At 42.0% G+C, this 16,570-nt stretch overlaps 1 pseudogene; it reads left to right on the plus strand.

The window, feature by feature from the left end:
• The first annotated feature begins 1,937 nt into the window (after window positions 1–1,937).
• LOC121006577 lies at window positions 1,938–2,079 on the plus strand (annotated as a pseudogene).
• Window positions 2,080–16,570: the final 14,491 nt, after the last annotated feature.

Genomic DNA, 16,570 nt, shown 5'->3' on the forward strand with positions numbered 1-16,570 from the left:
AGCGAAGCATCAGGGTTCAAATTAAATGTCAATAAATGTGATTGCTTTGTTACAGGAAGCTGGGACTCCTCTGAGACACCTGGGATTAAGATGCAGCAGGACAAAATAAAAGTTTTAGGTATTATTTTTAATCAGGCAAATAATGGAATTATTAACTGGGATTTGGTAATCGAGAAAATGGAGAAGAAAATTTTAATGTGGAATTTGAGAGATTTAACACTAGAAGGTAAAATTTTAATAATAAAAGTAGTACTAATTCCAATTATGTTATATGTAGCCATGGTGTTCCCTCCCTCAAATCTATATATCAAAAAACTAACGCGCATTTGTTTTAAATTTTTATGGGGTTCAAAAATGGAGAAATTAAAACGAGACTTGATGTATAAATCTAGAGGGGAGGGAGGGAAAGATGTTCCTAACCTTTTTATTTTCTTTTATATAAAGTATTTCTGCTTCTGTTTTAGAATGATTAAGACCAATAGTGTTTTTAGCTGTTTTTTAAAATATGCTGCAGGAATGATTTTTAAGAGGTGGTTTCGATTTGCTCTAAGCTCTCCTGTGCTTCTGTGTCCCCCAAAGCAATATGTAGTACTAGAAAAGACGGTCAGGCTCCTAGGTCTCCAAGAATTGGAGCCTGACATATTGGGGGACCAGAAAAAGGTTTCAATGTTGTGCCGAAAACAAGAAGTAATCCCGGTGGCTAATTTTTCTTGTGCAAGATCCAAAAAAGTATGGCGAAATGTTTACGGGAAATATCTGGCAAACATTCATAAGGACCTCGCTTGGGCTGTCGTGCACCAGTGCCTGCCAACACGTGAGTTTCAGCATAGGAGAGGACTGGTGGCGACAGCCAGGTGCCCACGAGAGAGATGTGGGGATGATGAGACAATATTACACATATTTTGGAACTGCCAATATGCACAGGAGGTTTGGAGGAAAGTTGGTACGCTTTTTAAATGGGTTTGTGGGCTTAGAGATTTTAAGTTTGATTATGTTTTATACGGTCTTTTTATTTGCCCTACCCCTAAGCAGCAGAATATTTGTTGGATAATTATTAATTGTTTTAAAAACGCTATATGGAAAGTTAGAAATATTCTCCTTTTTAAACGCGATAAAATTGATGTCAAGAATTGTATTAAACTAGCACTCAGTGAAATGTGTGTCTATTTTCTTAGAGACAAAAAAATGTTTGGAACAAAAGAAGCAAATTCACTGTGGTGTCTTAATATGTGGAACACAATTGTTTTATAATTTTACCTTTTGTAATCTGACTTAATATCTTATTTATTGGTTTCTTGTTATGTATTAATCTTATTTATAATAAAATTGTGTTGAAACCTTATCCATTATTTTTGTTTTCTAGAATGATGATATGCAAATTAACAACTTCTGCCATAGGCTTATGGAAGCTAATTTGCATATCTTTCCCAGAAATCCATAGTAGCATTGTGTAGCTTGCCATGCACAAGCATGTATTTCGCAGAATTGGGGCTCCCCTAGGTACATCAGGAGCTCTCCTTAATGTAAAAGGGTACCCGTTTAAAGATAGATATATTGGATTGAGAAACGCTCTTTGTTGCAGCAGTAGTTTTATCTGTCTCATATGCTCTTGCTTTCATTTAAAACATACTTGTTATTACGAATGTAGACAACAATCCATTATTTTTGGTTTCTAGAATGATGATATGCAAATTAACATCTTCTGTCATAGGCTTATGGAAGCTAATTTGCATATCTTTCCCAGAAATCCATAGAAATCCACAAGCATGTATTTCCACAAGCATGTATTTCGCAGAATTGGGGCTCCCCTAGGTGCATCAGGAGCTCTCCTTAATGTAAAAGGGTACACGTTTAAAGATAGATAAAATGGATTGAGTAACGCTCTTTGTTGCAGCAATAGTTTTCCCTGTCTCATATGCTGTTGCTGTAACCAAGGGATCGCTTCTCGGCCTTTTGGCTAAGATCAAGTGTAGTATCGAGAGGTGCTGCCTTGGTCTTGGCCAGAGGTGCCCCGGGTACCCGGACCCTCGGTCTCTGGCGGAAGCCGCAGTTTATAGCTGCGGTGGAAGCCAGTGCTGCTATTGGGGGGACGGCTTAGTCCCGGGGCAACGGGGAGCGATCATCTTGTCATACTACGGTGTGACAGAGGTTTTCTATTCTGCCAATATGGAAGAAGAGATGGAGGCTTCTGCTCTGGAGCAGCGAGATGGCGAATCAGTACCGGATTATGCCCGAGTGCGGAATGCAGCTCGTATTGTGATCGCGGAGAAGGATCGTAAGAAGAAGAATCTGACCTTTGTCATCAAGGTGCTGTTGGAAGAAGTTTTGAAGTTTGGAAAACGTGAAATTTTGGCTTTGATGGACTACCCGAAGAGGGGAAGCTATGACGTGGTGTTCCTGAGTGCGGAGCTATTGTCGAATTTTCTCTGGAAATGGGAGGAAGCCAAAAAGGATCTAAGGTTGGTTGGAGTGAGAGTGATCCCTCATTTTCCAAGTAATGTGAAGATTATCACTGTTAAGATGTATTCGCCATATGTTGATGAGATGAAGATTGTAGAGCATTTGCAGGCTTCATGCGAACAGGTTGTCCCCCTAGGGAAGATATATTACCAATTTGGAATCTGGACTTCAAAATGGCGATTTAAGGCAGTGTTAAAAGAATCAAAGAGGGGACTGGTTTTGCCAGACGCAAGATTCAAAATTGGTAAAATTATGGGTGACCTTTTCTATGCTGGCATGGCGGATTTCTGCCGAAAATGTAAATTGTATGGTCATATGAAGGACGCTTGTACAGAAGAAATATGTGGATTATGTGGAAGAGGGGGACATGGATCTGAGGATTGTCAAAACCCAAGACTGTGTTTTTTTTGTAAGGAGCCGGGCCATGTGGCACGGGATTGTCCAAAAAGAAATGACAGTTGGGAGAAAGAAAATAAATCAAGAGAGAAGAAAAAGGAGGAGTCGGGAAGGAAGGAAGGAGAGGTGGGAGGAGATAATGCAAATGATGAGAAGGGAGGGAAAGAAAGAGACGAAATGGAGCTTGAGATTGAAGTGATGGCTCAGAACATAGGTGTGGAAGGAGAAGATGTTAAAAAATCTGTAACAGAAAAAGAGGTGGGATTGGAATTATCTGAAGATGAATCCATTTCAGATGAAAAGAGCGGCAAGGAAAAAGGTCAAATGTTAAAATTACCTGAGGAGTGGAATGTGCTGTTGGAGAAAAGATTTCCTGGTGAAATGCGAGGGAAAGCTAGGAGTGCGGTAATAAAGATTTATGAAACGAATCCTGATTTCCTTCTAAAGAAGTGTAAATTAGAAGAATGGATAATGGACGCTTTAGAGAATAGGATTGATATGGCCATGGACGAGTATATTGTTATGCAGGATGCTCTATTAGCAAGCTTTGTTAAAGCTGGAGGAGTATTTCACTTTCAGAGTTAATTTGTATGTTGTATTGTCTTATTTTGATTTGAATATAGTTTTTAAAATAAATATAAAGAATGCCACGATGATGAGGTTGGGAACAAGTATACTTTATAAAGTATATTAAGAGCTTATAGATACTGACCACTGAGTGGTTTAAAAAAAAAAAAAAAAAAAAAGTTGCTGTGACTCAGGGATCGCTTCTCGGCCCTTTGGTGAAGATCTAGGTTTATTGCCTGGTCTGAGCTGAGGGGTGTTTTCTCATAGGGTCCTCCTTGGGAGGGCCCTGGATGTTCGAGCGGGGATCTCTTCTTAAGCGACAGGATGGCGTCTTTTCGTGGTGGACAAGACACAATCCGCTTCCAGGTCAAGCCTGAATTCAAGAAGGAGGTAACTCTGAAGACAATCGTGGAGGAAATTATCTTTAAGGTACTGCAATTGAAATCCCAAGATGTGGAATGTTTACAGGATTTTCCTTCCCAAGGGATTTATGATTTGACCTTATATTCAGAAGCAGACTGTTTGAATGCGGTGGCGAAAATTTTGGCAAGTAGAGAGGCTATTCTCGACAAAGTAAATGTTGAACCTTGTTTCAAGCAATATCGGCGGAAATTGATTGTCCATATGTATAACCCTAGGATAAACATTGACATTGTTGAAACGTATCTTTACCGCTTTTGTGAGCAAATCGACGGAGGAGATAAGATGCTTAACAAATGGGGTATGCATAATGGAAAATGGAAGTTCTTTGTTGTATTTAAAAAGGACAATACTAGCCTGGAAGGATACATTTGTCCCCCTGCGAATTTTACAATTGGAGGAGAAACAGGCTATTGTTTTTTTGAGGGGCAAACCTCTTATTGTCGTAACTGTAATAAGTACGGACATACAAAAGACCTCTGTCAGAAGGGGGTGGTTTGTAAAAACTGTGGTAACCCGGGTCATAAGTCTATCAATTGTAAAAATCAACGGGTGTGTGATCTGTGTGGAATGGCGGGGCATATGGCCAGAGCATGTGATAGAGGTGGAAAAATCCTTTTTTCCAAAATGGTGAAGGATGGTGGGAGGAGGAGGGCTTGTCCACGGACCAATGTGACGGTGGAGCTCCCTCCTCTCTGGTTAATGAAATGGGAGAAAATAATGTGGTAGTGGAACCTCCTCTTGACCGTGATGATGGTGTCCACATGGAGATTTTTTCAGGTAACTCCCAACAAGGTGCAGAGGAGGTGAATGTTGGGGAGGAAAATGTGGAAATGATGATTCAGGAGATTTCTAATGAAATAAGTGAAGAAGTTTTGGATGTGATGAGCCCAATCAGTCCATCTACCTTTTGTGAAGTTGATTCTGAAGATGGGATAACACCTGGTCAAAGATGTGTTGCAAAGTCTTCTGGGGAGGAAGAAGGGGAGTGGTCTGGGGGTGGTATGCATAAAAGACTTAAGTATGAGCATGCAAATAGGTTTGAGGCTTTGTCCTCCCTTGCAGGGGATTGTGGCAACGCCTCTCAGGGTTCGCCTGGTAATGAGTTTTTAGAGCAAGAAAGTGTAGATAGGTTGATGAGAGTCAGTCTAAGTAGAAATGCCAAGAATTAAGATGGATTGGAGGTATTACTTTATTATAGTCACTATGAGTTTAGTAGTGGCATCTTGGAATGTGAGAAGTATAGGGAATGTTCATAGAAGGGCAGGTGTCTTTGATAAACTAGGTAAAATGAGTGTTGACCTCTTTTGCTTACAGGAATGTGCCATTAGTGTCGCCCCTTTGGATTCTGAATGGTGTCACGGTAATTCCTTTTGGTCTCCTTGTAGTGAGAATAAGAATACGGGGGTAGGGGTATTGGTCAAAAACAAAAATATAGTTGTAAAAGAATTTAAAATTGTGATCCCAGGAAGGTTTGTTATTCTGGAATTAGATTTTTTGGGGCAAAGTATGAGGATTTTTAATTTATATGCTCCGGTGGAGAAAAAGGATAGGATAAATTTTTTTGAAGTAGTAAAATTTTATTTGCCAGGTAGAACATCTACAATTGTGGCAGGCGACTTTAATTGTATTAGGTTTGCTACTGATAGAGAGGGTGTGGCTGAGTCTAAGCTAGACGCTTCTTCTATAGCTTTAAACCAAATTATCCAAGATCTACACTACCAGGATGCTGGTCTATTGGTTGATAGTGTAGATAGATTTACTTTTCTTGCTGAAAGTGGTACTGTAAAATCAAGATTAGATTTTCTTTTGTTTTCTCAAGGGATCAAAATTAAGAATTGTAAGCACTTGATGGTTGGAGTTTCTGATCATAAAATTGTTAAAGCGGAGGTTTGTATGACAGAGTCTGTGACCTTTGGAAAGGGGTTATGGAAGTTGAACATTAGCTTGCTAGAAGACAAAGATGTGATGCAAGAGTTAGAAAGATTATTTAACTACTGTGTTGGGAAACAAAAAGGGTTTGTCAATATATTACAGTGGTGGGATTGGACTAAAAAGAGGATGACTGATTATCTTAAAGGCGTTGGTGTCTGGAAAGCCAGAAAAGAAAAAGAAAGAGAAGTTGTTTTAGTGAAAAGACTAGAGACCTTATACAAATTAAAAAGTGTTGGTTTTGAGGTAGAGGGAGAGTTGAGTAAAGTGAAAGAGGAAATAAGAAAAGGGCTGATGGAACGAGGGAAAAGGATTGTGTTACAGGCAAAAGTTAAACATTTGGAAGAGCATGAACAGTGCACTGGATATTTCTTCAAAAAGTGTTTTAAGGCAAAAGGCTTTTTTGATTCTGTGCTGTCTGTGGGTGGTGAGGTAACTGGAGATAAAATGATTAATGAAATTAGTAAGTTCTATGAATCTTTATTTGGTCAGGATAATGCAGCATCAGATAAAGAAATTGAAGAATATTGTAAGGTTTTGGAAAATAATATCCCAAGAGGTGAGTTGGATTTTTTGGAGGAGGAAATCACTGAGGATGAAGTTAAAAAGGTGATAAGTGCTATGGCAAAAGGTAAAACTCCGGGTATTGACGGGCTTCCCGTTGAATTTTATATTTCTTGTTGGTCTTTCATTAAAGAGCAGATGGTGGGTGTCATCAAATATGCCTTTAACTCCGGTTCGTTCTCTGAGTCGATGAAGCAAGGGGTAGTCACTTTGATCTATAAGAAAGGTGATAGGAGAGAAGTTAAAAACTGGAGACCAATTACCCTATTAACTAGTGACTATAAGGTCTTAGCAAAAATTGTGGCTAGCAGACTTAGTCATGTAATTAAGTTTATGATTGGCGTACATCAAACTTGTGCTATCCCGGGAAGAAGGATATCTGATAATTTATTGCTCTTGAGAGATATGATTTTTCATGCGAATAATGCTCAATTCCCTTTGATTTTGGAAGGTATTGATTTAGAGAAAGCCTTTGACAAAGTTTCTCACCGTTTTATGTTTACTACTTTGACAAAGATGGGAGTGCCACAGAAATTACTTACAGTCATACAGGGTCTATATAAGGAGGTGGGTAGTAGGATCCTGGTCAACGGTCATGTTGGTTCAAATATTCAAGTTAAATCAGGAGTGAGGCAGGGATGTCCGCTTTCACCTATCCTCTTTATTTGTGTAATGGAAGGATTATTGATGACCTTGCAAAAAGACAAACATGTATTTGGTTTCCATATTCCTGGTGGGGATGGGCAGAATGTTAATGCTTTAGCATATATGGACGATGTGGTCTTTGTGTGTGGATCACAGGCGGATCTAAATCGTGCAAATCTGCATTTGAAAATCTTTTGTGCTGTAGCTGGAATGCGAGTCAACTGAAATAAGTGTCAAATATGTAACTTTGGGAGGAAGGTGGAAATCAATGTGAGAGAAGTACCGCAAAAAGAGGATATTGAAGTGCTAGGGGTAGTTTTCGAGAACAATCTCAAAGGAAAACAGAGTTTTGATAAATTAGAAGCTAAAATCGATATGAAACTAGCATTCTGGAAATTACGGGATCTATCTCTGAAAGGCAAGATATTAATAATTAAAGCTATTATATTGCCATTACTTTTGTACACAGCTGTGATCTTCCCACCTGGGAAATTATGGTTGAGAAGAATAACTAGGAAACTATTTGTCTTCTTCTGGAGCTCTAAAATGGAGAGGTCCAGAAGAGAGACTGTAATGAAGAGGAGAACTTTTGGGGGATATGAGTTTCCAAATATTGATTTCTTTTTGAACATGCATTACTTTCTTTTGATTTATAAAATTGTTAAAACTGAAAGTAGAACAGCTTGTATGATAAAATATTTGACAGGATGGCTGTTTGTTAAATGGAAATGGATTGGAAAAGACCTGCGGAAACCAGTGTCGCAGATCCTACCTGCTTTCTATGTGACCATGAGATCTTTTTATGAAAAATATGATCTGAGTTGTATAACTAACATCAACAAAAAAACATTAATGGGATGCCTAAGAAATAATGAAGTAATAAGTGATGTGCCTTTCCTAAATGCTAAACAGTCAGAGTTTATATGGAAACTTTTTTGGACCCCAGGAATTCTTAACAGACATCTGGACATTGCTTGGATGACTTTACATGGGTGTCTGCCTACACGAGCCTTCCTGAGAACAAGAGGTATAGACGTTGTGGAAGTATGTCCAAGAGACGGATGTGGAGGGGTGGAGGATCTGGAACATATTTTTTGGTCCTGTGTGTTCACAAAACAGGTTCTGTTGCACTTGAAAGGTTGGCTGAAGATTATATTTGATTCTGATTATGGATACGAACACTTATTGATTGGACATGATTTTTCTAGAAGAGTGGAAACCAGAATATATTGGATTATTTTCACGATACTAAAAGCAACATTATGGGATGTGAGAAACCTTTTAATTTTTAGGAAAACCAAAATATCTGTGCAGAATACGGTGAAATTATTTCTTTCTAGGGTTTATTTAGTGGTTTTGCATGATCGGAAAAGATGGGATGAAGGGAAAGCTGAGGAATGGTGGAAATTTGAAAAATGGAAACATTTGTGTTAAAAGAGTCTGTAAAGTATTTTCTATTCTTTTAATAAAAGTAAAATAAGTCCAGATGATGTTGAGATTACTTGAATATGGTGAGTCACTGAATAGTGAAATGACCAGAGGTTCAAGAGTGTTTTATTGACTGATGGATAATAAAAACAAATTGCTGTGACCCGGGGATCGCTTCTCGGCCTTTTGGCCACGATCAGGTGGGGTATCGAAAGGTGCCTTGCTTAGTCGTGGCGTTCAGTATACAATGCTGAAACTACATCAGGAAACATTGTATTGCAGATTCCAATGCTCTGGGCCCTCTATAGTGTCTTTAATCTGTGGTGTTCTGTAGACAGCAGTGTGCTAAGTCAGAAAACAGTGTGTGAATGGCAGATTCCAGCAATCTGGGCCTAAGATAGTGTCTAGAATCTGTGGCGTTCTGTATACAATGCTGTAACTACATCAGGAAACATTGTATTGTAGATTCCAATGCTCTGGGCCCTCTATAGTGTCTTTAATCTGTGGTGTTCTGTAGACAGCAGTGTGCTAAGTCAGAAAACAGTGTGTGTATGGCAGATTCTAGCAATCTGGGCCTAAGATAGTGTCTAGAATCTGTGGTGTTCAGTATACAATGCTGAAACTACATCAGGAAACATTGTATTGCAGATTCCAATGCTCTGGGCCCTCTATAGTGTCTTTAATCTGTGGTGTTCTGTAGACAGCAGTGTGCTAAGCTAGAAAACAGTGTGTGTATGGCAGATTCCAGCAATCTGGGCCTAAGATAGTGTCTAGAATCTGTGGCGTTCTGTATACAATGCTGTAACTACATCAGGAAACATTGTATTGCAGATTTCAATGCTCTAAACCAGGGGTGTCAAACTCAAATTCATCGGGGGCCGCATCAGCAGTTTGGTCACCCTCAAAGGGCAGGAAAACTTACAGTTACTTGGCTTGGCCCTTGGGGATCTCGGACGCCACTTCCACACTTTGGCCGGGGGGCTCGGTGGAGCTGATGAGGTGTTTTATCCTAATGAGAAAGATTTCATAATAAGTATTTGGAGATAATAGCAGTCCCCAGTAATAACAGCCCCCAGTAATAACAGCCTCTCTGTGCCAGTAATAACAGCCCCCAGTAATAACAGCCACTCTGTGCCAGTAATAACAGCCCCCGCCAGTAATAACAGCCCCCTTTGCCAGTAATAACAGCCCCCCCTTTGCCAGTAATAACAGCCCCCCCTTTGCCAGTAATAGCAGCCCCCAGTTATAACAGCCCCCAGTAATAACAGCCCCCAGTAATAACAGCCCCTCTGTGCCAGTAATAACAGCCCCCAGTAATAACAGCCCCCAGTAATAACAGCCCCTCTGTGCCAGTAATAACAGCCCACGCCAGTAATAACATCCCCCTTTGCCAGTAATAACAGCCCCCCATTTGCCAGTAATATCAGCCCCCCCTTTGCCAGTAATAGCAGCCCCCAGTAATAACAGCCCCTCTGTGCCAGTAATAACAGCCCCCAGTAATAAGAGCCCCTCTGTGTCAGTAATAACAGCCCCTCTGTGCCAGTAATAACAGCCCCCAGTAATAACAGCCCCACTGTGCCAGTAATAACAGCTCCCAGTAATAAGAGCCCCTCTGTGTCAGTAATAACAGCCCCCAGTAATAAGAGCCCCTCTGTGCCAGTAATAACAGCCCCCAGTAATAAGAGCCCCTCTGTGCCAGTAATAACAGCCCCCAGTAATAACAGCCCCTCTGTGTCAGTAATAACAGCCCCTCTGTGCCAGTAATAACAGCCCCCGCCAGTAATAACAGCCCCCTTTGCCAGTAATAACAGCCCCCCTTTGCCAGTAACAAACAGCCCCCCCTTTGCCAGTAATAACAAACAGCCCCCCCTTTGCCAGTAATAACAACCTTTGCCAGTAATAACAGCCCCCGCCAATAATAACAGCCACCTCTTTGCCAGTAATAACAGCCCCCCCTTTGCCAGTAATAACAGCCCCCAGTAATAACAGCCCCCTTTGCCAGTAATAACAGCCCCCCCTTTGCCAGTAATAACAGCCCCCCCTTTGCCAGTAATAACAGCCCCCAGTAATAACAGCCCCCTTTGCCAGTAATAACAGCCCCCCCTTTGCCAGTAATAACAGCCCCCCCTTTGCCAGTAATAACAAACAGCCCCCCCTTTGCCAGTAATAACAGCCCCCCTGCCAGTAATAACAGCCCCCCCTTTGCCAGTAATAACAAACAGCCCCCACTTTGCCAGTAATAACAGCCCCCGCCAGTAAAAGTATTGTACATAATAAAAATAATTAAAAAAAACACATACTTACCTCCATGTCAGTGATGCGATGCAGGCCTCTTCTGGCCTGTGTCCCACGCTGTATGGCTCAGGCAGCGCGATGACGTCATCGCACCGCCTGCGCCGGCCTCTGATAGGCTGCAGGCACTAGGCCAACAGCCTATCAGAGGAAGGGAAAGGGACACGCCTCTCCCTCCCCTACCGCAGCACAGGCAGGCATCTGTATCGCTGTCCTGAGGACGGCGATACAGATGACTGGAGATGAGCGCCTCCACAATGGAAGCGCTCATCTCCCTGTGCCCAGCCGCCGCCGCCAGCTCGCTCGTCTGCCGCATATCGGCGGCTGCGCGGGCCACATGACGAGGTCTGGCGGGCCGGATTCGGCCCGCGGGCCTTGTGTTTGACACAAGTGCTCTAGGCCCTCTATAGTGTCTTTAATCTGTGGTGTTCTGTAGACAGCAGTGTGCTAAGTCAGAAAACAGTGTGTGTATGGCAGATTCCAGCAATCTGGGCCTAAGATAGTGTCTAGAATCTGTGGCGTTCTGTATACAATGCTGTAACTACATCAGGAAACATTGTATTGCAGATTCCAATGCTCTGGGCCCTCTATAGTGTCTTTAATCTGTGGTGTTCTGTAGACAGCAGTGTGCTAAGTCAGAAAACAGTGTGTGTATGGCAGATTCCAGCAATCTGGGCCTAAGATGGTGTCTAGAATCTGTGGCGTTCTGTATACAATGCTATAACTACATCAGGAAACATTGTATTGCAGATTCCAATGCTCTGGGCCCTCTATGGTGTCTTTAATCTGTGGTGTTCTGTAGACAGCAGTGTGCTAAGTCAGAAAACAGTGTGTGTATGGCAGATTCCAGCAATCTGGGCCTAAGATAGTGTCTAGAATCTGTGGCGTTCTGTATACAATGCTGAAACTACATCAGGAAACATTGTATTGCAGATTCCAATGCTCTGGGCCCTCTATAGTGTCTTTAATCTGTGGTGTTCTGTAGACAGCAGTGTGCTAAGTCAGAAAACAGTGTGTGTATGGCAGATTCCAGCAATCTGGGCCTAAGATAGTGTCTAGAATCTGTGGCGTTCTGTATACAATGCTGTAACTACATCAGGAAACATTGTATTGCAGATTCCAATGCTCTGGGCCCTCTATAGTGTCTTTAATCTGTGGTGTTCTGTAGACAGCAGTGTGCTAAGTCAGAAAACAGTGTGTGTATGGCAGATTCCAGCAATCTGGGCCTAAGATAGTGTCTAGAATCTGTGGCGTTCTGTATACAATGCTGTAACTACATCAGGAAACATTGTATTGCAGATTCCAATGCTCTGGGCCCTCTATAGTGTCTTTAATCTGTGGTGTTCTGTAGACAGCAGTGTGCTAAGTCAGAAAACAGTGTGTGTATGGCAGATTCCAGCAATCTGGGCCTAAGATAGTGTCTAGAATCTGTGGCGTTCTGTATACAATGCTGAAACTACATCAGGAAACATTGTATTGCAGATTCCAATGCTCTGGGCCCTCTATAGTGTCTTTAATCTGTGGTGTTCTGTAGACAGCAGTGTGCTAAGTCAGAAAACAGTGTGTGTATGGCAGATTCCAGCAATCTGGGCCTAAGATAGTGTCTAGAATCTGTGGCGTTCTGTATACAATGCTGAAACTACATCAGGAAACATTGTATTGCAGATTCCAATGCTCTGGGCCCTCTATAGTGTCTTTAATCTGTGGTGTTCTGTAGACAGCAGTGTGCTAAGTCAGAAAACAGTGTGTGTATGGCAGATTCCAGCAATCTGGGCCTAAGATAGTGTCTAGAATCTGTGGCGTTCTGTATACAATGCTGAAACTACATCAGGAAACATTGTATTGCAGATTCCAATGCTCTGGGCCCTCTATAGTGTCTTTAATCTGTGGTGTTCTGTAGACAGCAGTGTGCTAAGTCAGAAAACAGTGTGTGTATGGCAGATTCCAGCAATCTGGGCCTAAGATAGTGTCTAGAATCTGTGGCGTTCTGTATACAATGCTGAAACTACATCAGGAAACATTGTATTGCAGATTCCAATGCTCTGGGCCCTCTATAGTGTCTTTAATCTGTGGTGTTCTGTAGACAGCAGTGTGCTAAGTCAGAAAACAGTGTGTGTATGGCAGATTCCAGCAATCTGGGCCTAAGATAGTGTCTAGAATCTGTGGCGTTCTGTATACAATGCTGAAACTACATCAGGAAACATTGTATTGCAGATTCCAATGCTCTGGGCCCTCTATAGTGTCTTTAATCTGTGGTGTTCTGTAGACAGCAGTGTGCTAAGTCAGAAAACAGTGTGTGTATGGCAGATTCCAGCAATCTGGGCCTAAGATAGTGTCTAGAATCTGTGGCGTTCTGTATACAATGCTGAAACTACATCAGGAAACATTGTATTGCAGATTCCAATGCTCTGGGCCCTCTATAGTGTCTTTAATCTGTGGTGTTCTGTAGACAGCAGTGTGCTAAGTCAGAAAACAGTGTGTGTATGGCAGATTCCAGCAATCTGGGCCTAAGATAGTGTCTAGAATCTGTGGCGTTCTGTATACAATGCTGAAACTACATCAGGAAACATTGTATTGCAGATTCCAATGCTCTGGGCCCTCTATAGTGTCTTTAATCTGTGGTGTTCTGTAGACAGCAGTGTGCTAAGTCAGAAAACAGTGTGTGTATGGCAGATTCCAGCAATCTGGGCCTAAGATAGTGTCTAGAATCTGTGGCGTTCTGTATACAATGCTGAAACTACATCAGGAAACATTGTATTGCAGATTCCAATGCTCTGGGCCCTCTATAGTGTCTTTAATCTGTGGTGTTCTGTAGACAGCAGTGTGCTAAGTCAGAAAACAGTGTGTGTATGGCAGATTCCAGCAATCTGGGCCTAAGATAGTGTCTAGAATCTGTGGCGTTCTGTATACAATGCTGAAACTACATCAGGAAACATTGTATTGCAGATTCCAATGCTCTGGGCCCTCTATAGTGTCTTTAATCTGTGGTGTTCTGTAGACAGCAGTGTGCTAAGTCAGAAAACAGTGTGTGTATGGCAGATTCCAGCAATCTGGGCCTAAGATAGTGTCTAGAATCTGTGGCGTTCTGTATACAATGCTGAAACTACATCAGGAAACATTGTATTGCAGATTCCAATGCTCTGGGCCCTCTATAGTGTCTTTAATCTGTGGTGTTCTGTAGACAGCAGTGTGCTAAGTCAGAAAACAGTGTGTGTATGGCAGATTCCAGCAATCTGGGCCTAAGATAGTGTCTAGAATCTGTGGCGTTCTGTATACAATGCTGAAACTACATCAGGAAACATTGTATTGCAGATTCCAATGCTCTGGGCCCTCTATAGTGTCTTTAATCTGTGGTGTTCTGTAGACAGCAGTGTGCTAAGTCAGAAAACAGTGTGTGTATGGCAGATTCCAGCAATCTGGGCCTAAGATAGTGTCTAGAATCTGTGGCGTTCTGTATACAATGCTGAAACTACATCAGGAAACATTGTATTGCAGATTCCAATGCTCTGGGCCCTCTATAGTGTCTTTAATCTGTGGTGTTCTGTAGACAGCAGTGTGCTAAGTCAGAAAACAGTGTGTGTATGGCAGATTCCAGCAATCTGGGCCTAAGATAGTGTCTAGAATCTGTGGCGTTCTGTATACAATGCTGAAACTACATCAGGAAACATTGTATTGCAGATTCCAATGCTCTGGGCCCTCTAGAGTGTCTTTAATCTGTGGTGTTCTGTAGACAGCAGTGTGCTAAGTCAGAAAACAGTGTGTGTATGGCAGATTCCAGCAATCTGGGCCTAAGATAGTGTCTAGAATCTGTGGCGTTCTGTATACAATGCTGAAACTACATCAGGAAACATTGTATTGCAGATTCCAATGCTCTGGGCCCTCTATAGTGTCTTTAATCTGTGGTGTTCTGTAGACAGCAGTGTGCTAAGTCAGAAAACAGTGTGTGTATGGCAGATTCCAGCAATCTGGGCCTAAGATAGTGTCTAGAATCTGTGGCGTTCTGTATACAATGCTGAAACTACATCAGGAAACATTGTATTGCAGATTCCAATGCTCTGGGCCCTCTATAGTGTCTTTAATCTGTGGTGTTCTGTAGACAGCAGTGTGCTAAGTCAGAAAACAGTGTGTGTATGGCAGATTCCAGCAATCTGGGCCTAAGATAGTGTCTAGAATCTGTGGCGTTCTGTATACAATGCTGAAACTACATCAGGAAACATTGTATTGCAGATTCCAATGCTCTGGGCCCTCTAGAGTGTCTTTAATCTGTGGTGTTCTGTAGACAGCAGTGTGCTAAGTCAGAAAACAGTGTGTGTATGGCAGATTCCAGCAATCTGGGCCTAAGATAGTGTCTAGAATCTGTGGCGTTCTGTATACAATGCTGAAACTACATCAGGAAACATTGTATTGCAGATTCCAATGCTCTGGGCCCTCTATAGTGTCTTTAATCTGTGGTGTTCTGTAGACAGCAGTGTGCTAAGTCAGAAAACAGTGTGTGTATGGCAGATTCCAGCAATCTGGGCCTAAGATAGTGTCTAGAATCTGTGGCGTTCTGTATACAATGCTGAAACTACATCAGGAAACATTGTATTGCAGATTCCAATGCTCTGGGCCCTCTAGAGTGTCTTTAATCTGTGGTGTTCTGTAGACAGCAGTGTGCTAAGTCAGAAAACAGTGTGTGTATGGCAGATTCCAGCAATCTGGGCCTAAGATAGTGTCTAGAATCTGTGGCGTTCTGTATACAATGCTGAAACTACATCAGGAAACATTGTATTGCAGATTCCAATGCTCTGGGCCCTCTAGAGTGTCTTTAATCTGTGGTGTTCTGTAGACAGCAGTGTGCTAAGTCAGAAAACAGTGTGTGTATGGCAGATTCCAGCAATCTGGGCCTAAGATAGTGTCTAGAATCTGTGGCGTTCTGTATACAATGCTGAAACTACATCAGGAAACATTGTATTGCAGATTCCAATGCTCTGGGCCCTCTAGAGTGTCTTTAATCTGTGGTGTTCTGTAGACAGCAGTGTGCTAAGTCAGAAAACAGTGTGTGTATGGCAGATTCCAGCAATCTGGGCCTAAGATAGTGTCTAGAATCTGTGGCGTTCTGTATACAATGCTGAAACTACATCAGGAAACATTGTATTGCAGATTCCAATGCTCTGGGCCCTCTATAGTGTCTTTAATCTGTGGTGTTCTGTAGACAGCAGTGTGCTAAGTCAGAAAACAGTGTGTGTATGGCAGATTCCAGCAATCTGGGCCTAAGATAGTGTCTAGAATCTGTGGCGTTCTGTATACAATGCTGAAACTACATCAGGAAACATTGTATTGCAGATTCCAATGCTCTGGGCCCTCTAGAGTGTCTTTAATCTGTGGTGTTCTGTAGACAGCAGTGTGCTAAGTCAGAAAACAGTGTGTGTATGGCAGATTCCAGCAATCTGGGCCTAAGATAGTGTCTAGAATCTGTGGCGTTCTGTATACAATGCTGAAACTACATCAGGAAACATTGTATTGCAGATTCCAATGCTCTGGGCCCTCTAGAGTGTCTTTAATCTGTGGTGTTCTGTAGACAGCAGTGTGCTAAGTCAGAAAACAGTGTGTGTATGGCAGATTCCAGCAATCTGGGCCTAAGATAGTGTCTAGAATCTGTGGCGTTCTGTATACAATGCTGAAACTACATCAGGAAACATTGTATTGCAGATTCCAATGCTCTGGGCCCTCTAGAGTGTCTTTAATCTGTGGTGTTCTGTAGACAGCAGTGTGCTAAGTCAGAAAACAGTGTGTGTATGGCAGATTCCAGCAATCTGGGCCTAAGATAGTGTCTAGAATCTGTGGCGTTCTGTATACAATGCTGAAACTACATCAGGAAACATTG

The sequence above is a fragment of the Bufo bufo genome, chromosome 6 (genome assembly GCF_905171765.1).
Source record: "Bufo bufo chromosome 6, aBufBuf1.1, whole genome shotgun sequence".
NCBI lineage: Eukaryota > Metazoa > Chordata > Amphibia > Anura > Bufonidae > Bufo > Bufo bufo.